Source organism: Tupaia chinensis, unplaced genomic scaffold, assembly GCF_000334495.1.
Source record: "Tupaia chinensis unplaced genomic scaffold, TupChi_1.0 Scaffold138060_1, whole genome shotgun sequence".
NCBI classification, from domain to species: Eukaryota; Metazoa; Chordata; class Mammalia; order Scandentia; family Tupaiidae; genus Tupaia; species Tupaia belangeri.
Window position 1 is genome coordinate 322,120 of NW_006197961.1, and position 4,611 is coordinate 326,730.

Below are 4,611 nucleotides of genomic sequence, written 5' to 3' on the forward strand. Positions count from 1 at the left end.
CGCCCCCCCCCGTAGACCCAAGCCCCGCCCCTGGCACGTGATCTCCCCACGCCCACTCTTGCTGCCGGCCCGGCCATCTTGAATCCGGGCAGCGTTCGGAGCTCCCCCTGCCGCTAGGGGTCAGCCTGGCCTAGCCTTGCGCATCTCGAGGGTGGCCACTTCTCCCCTCCCCTGGCTCTTTTGGGGTTGGGGAGATGAATTCAAGGTGCTCGTAAGGCGGAGCTGCCCCACCCTGGTTTACAGTCGCATTGTCGTCCTTTCCTGCAGCTGAAAGCCAGCCTTCTAAACACCGAATGATCGGAGCCTTTATCCGTGCGACGGAGGGGCGAGCCCTAATACGTTCTGTGCACTTGGGGCGGAGGGATCCTAATCCTAAAGAGGTCTTCCAGGTGGAGGTGACTCGGGAGTCTTACCCAATGGGTAAACCCAAAGGAATACTGCTTTGATGCTAGGTCGCGGGCAGGAAGGAGCAGCCAGACATATGTCCTGGGTGATGGCCAGACACCCTTACCTAACCTGGATCCGCCCTCCGTGCGCTTCCCCTGCGCCTTCTTCTCCGCCAAGGAGCGCCTGGCATCCCCAGAACGCAGGACCAGGCCCCAAGTTGCGCGATGCACGCTGCCCACCAGGGGGCGCGCAAACCGCAGCGACGCAGCCTACGAGGAAGAGGGTGCCCCACCCCCCTACGACCCTAGTGGGGCTCGAAGAAAAGCGCTAACGATCGTAGTTAATAAAATCGTAGTCACCGTGTATGGCGTGCTTTACTGTACGCAGCCCCTGAGCTAAGTGATGCAAATACATAGACGATCGAATCTCCACGAGTCCAGGTGGCCAGTGCGTGATAATTCCCGGTTTCGCAGGCAAGGAAACAGACGCTCTGGGGGACCTGGCTTTGCAGGGAGGGGGCCCAGGCCTGCGCCCTTTCACCCCAGGCCCCCCGTCCGTCTGCAGTCCCTCCCCCGCAGGCGGGTGTGGTTCTGTACAGTAATTAGAAGTTATTAGCCGTACCTAGAGGGAGGGGCGGGTCCAGGTCGAGAGGAGGAGCGCTGCTCCCTTTAACCCAGGGAGTCTGGCTCCAGCGACCCTGCCCTGGAGCGTGGTGACTGCAGCCTCCCGCCCGGCCGCCGCGACGCACAAACACAGCCCCTCGATCCCCAGACACCCAGTTAACAGCTCATTCAGACGCAGCCACACGCACGCGGGGGCCTGGAGGCTCGTCTCCACGCCCATAATTCCCTCTTGCTTGTTTTCCAGACTCCAGCTCCCGGGAGTGGGTGGAGGGGTAGAACGGACCGGGATAGGAGGCGGCAGCGCTGGTTTCCGGACTGGACTGTTCCGGCGGCGGGCGTGGGAACAGCTGCTCTGGTGCCCCCTCCACCCCCAACTCGCACCCACCGTGGGGGAGAGGGTGTTGCTCACAGAGGAAAATAGAGCCATCCTGCCCCCCAGGTGGCAGTGGGAAGCGAACCAGGAAGCCCCGTGGCTGCTATCTGGATAGGATGCTGGACAGGCCAGGTCCCATGAATATTTGGGCGAGGGGCAGGAGGGGGAGGTCTCAGAGAGCTAGCGGTTAAAGGAAAATCTAGGAATCCCAATATGTGGGAAACAGGGGCTTCTATTGTTCTGATGGTGGTGGGTTCAGAGCACCCCAGATGTTCATGAGACCCCAGATTCAAGGAAATCCTTCACTTTGGGGTAAGAGCCACAGCCCTCCAGGGAGTCCCACTTTTGCAAGAAAAGAGAAAGAACGTCCATGTTGGGGGGGGAGAAATCCCTGTCGTCCAAGGGGGGCAGGGGGAACCCGCTGGTAGGAATCCACTACCTCTGTTCAGCAAAGTGGCTATAGATGGTTCATTTTGGGCAGGGACCCATCTGTCTACAAACCCTCCTTTCAGGAGAAGGGAGCCTCGAGTTTGGGAGATGGTGTGTAGGCCTCCTTTGGTAGGACTGGGGAGGCCCAGCGTGCAGGTCTGGGCCAGCAGCCCCCAGCCGGTTTGGGGACCCCACCCCCTCTCCAGTCTGTTTCCAGGAACAGCTGGGCCCAGCCTGGGTTGTGTGCTGGGAAACCCGGTGACTCAGCCCCTCCCTGTGGCCACAGCTGGACCCAGGCCCACCCCCTCCGGCCTTCACATCTGGGCAGGGACCCAGAGCTGACATAGAGACCCGGAGTGCTGGAAAACAGTAGCCCCCCACCTTCCTCTGGCTGCCGGCACCTACCCAGTGGACCCCGGACGCCATTACCATGGGAGATTCGCAGACACACCTACTGCACCCCAAATGCCAACATCCTGCCAGGAACGCCCATCCTGCCCCTTCCCCGTGTGTGTGTGTGTGTGTGTGTGTGTGTGTGTGTGTGTCTGAGCCCACGCGAAGTGTGCTCAAATTCGTGAAGGTGCGAGATAGTGGTTTGGTGGTTGTACGCACATGGGCGTGTGTCCGTATCCGCCTGTGTCTTGGGGACTTGGGATTTGTGTAACAGGCTGACTCTGTGTGACCTGATGGTGTGTGTGTGTGTGTGTGTGTGTGTGTGTGTGTCTGCTGTGGGGGGTTATGTATAACACCCAGGGCTCGGGGGACCCGAGAGACCCTTCCTTCTGTGCCCAAGAGTGACTCTGCATGGTGGTCGTCTCACTCAGATTGTCTTCATAGACTGTGATTCCAGGCTGCGTGCTATTTGGTTATTTTTGTTTGTTGGCAGTATATTTTTTTAAAAAAAGAATTATTTAATTTGTATTTATTTTTTTATTTGACCAGAGACAAAGAGAGAGCGAGCGAAAGTGAGAAAGCAAGCTACTAGGGCCAGGACTCAAACCGCAATCGGTCATGTGGGAGTCCAGCGCCTCTAAACACCACGCCATCTGCTGCTGTCCCTCCCCCTCCCTCCTTTTTTTTTTTTTTTTGGAGAGGTTTTTGCTACAGGGTGCGTTCGCTCGCTAGAAAGACAGAGAGACAGAGACAGAGAGACAGAAAGCAAAAAATCACCACCCGGGCGGATGGCCACGCCACAATCCCCTCTCCTCCATTCTCCTCTCGAGATCTTGGGCATGCACACGCGCACACACATGTACACGGCCTCTGAGTTTAAGCCGCTGGGTCCTGGACTCAAACCACAGTTAACCACGTGGGAGTCCAGCGACATTGCCATTACGCCAACTGCTATTCCCACGTTAAATAACTTTTTAAAAGGTTTTTTGTCTTAGGGTGCATCTATTTGCTGGAGACAGAGACAATGACAGGGAAAGTGAGAAATTACCCCTGGGGGGATGGCCACCTGAAATCCCTTCTCCATTCTCCTCCCAGGGTTTTGGGCACTTTTGCACACACTCCCTGCATGAGTTTAAAAGGAATTGCAGCAGGGCCGGCAAGTGACATGGTGGTTAAAGGCGCTGGACTCCCACATCGCTGACCCAGCGTCAAGTCTCGGACCTGCTGGCTTGCTTTCTCACTTCCCCTCTCTCTCCGTGTCTCTCTGATCAAACTGGAAAATAATAATGATAATAATAATAAATAAAGTTAAATAAAATAATTATTAAAAAAGAAAAAGGGATTGCAGCCATTCCCCTCCCCGGGGGTGATTTCTCACTTTCTCTCTGTGTCTTTGTGGTGAGCACACAACGCCCTATAGCAAAAACCTCTCCCAAAAATAAATTATTTAACATAATTTATCATTATTACTATTTTTTCTTTAGATTTGCTAGAGAGCATGTGTACTCACCAGAGACAGACAGACAGACAGGAAGTGAGAAAATAAGTCTCCAGGGCCGGGACTCGAACCATAGTCAGACATGTTGGAGTCCCGTGCTTCAACCACCATGCTGCTTGCTGGCCCCGTGCACACCGCTTTGCATGGGACCTGGCTTGGGGCCTGTGTCTTGTCATTGTGTGAAGACTAAGTGTGGCCTTAGGTTGTCTGTCTGCAGCCGTGTCCTACATTGTCACGTGACCCTCCCAGTCATTGCGTGTCCTTGGTTTGTCCATGTCCCTGTGACACACTGAGCGGCCCCGTGTGTGTGGCCTTGTGGCTCTGTCCCTGCGAGCCCATTCATCTCTGTGTGCACTAATTGCGATAACCCGTGACGTCGTGACCCTGACGCGTCTGCCTTGTCCCTCTGTGCCACCACAGTGTCCACGTGCCTCTGTGGCAACCCCAGCCTTGACGCGAAGGTTTGTATCTGTGTTCTCTGTTCTGACCTGGCTTATCAGACTGTGTCTGCCACCACTACCCCTAAGAATGTGGCACTGCGTGTCCCCCTTACCCCGTATGTGAGTGACGACGTGCCTACGTGAGGGCTACATGCTGTCCCAGTCGGCACAGAGCTGGCTGGACCAGTCAGGGTTTGGGCTAACATGTGGCAGGTGTATCCTGTGTCCGTGTGACACGAGGGAGTTGTCGGCGACTCTGTGACCTTGCGTGTGTGTGGAAGGGGGTGTGTGGAAGGAGGTGGGGTGTCAAAGTCACACCAGGCCGCCAGCTTGGAGGCGGAGGCGGTGATGTGTGCATGGCTGAGCTCCGCAGGGAGGTCTCCCTCCCTGCGCTGCGGGGGCGCGTGCGTCGTGCGTGACGTGAGACACGACGGGGGTCGCTGCGTGCGCGGAGCCAGACGCGGTGGT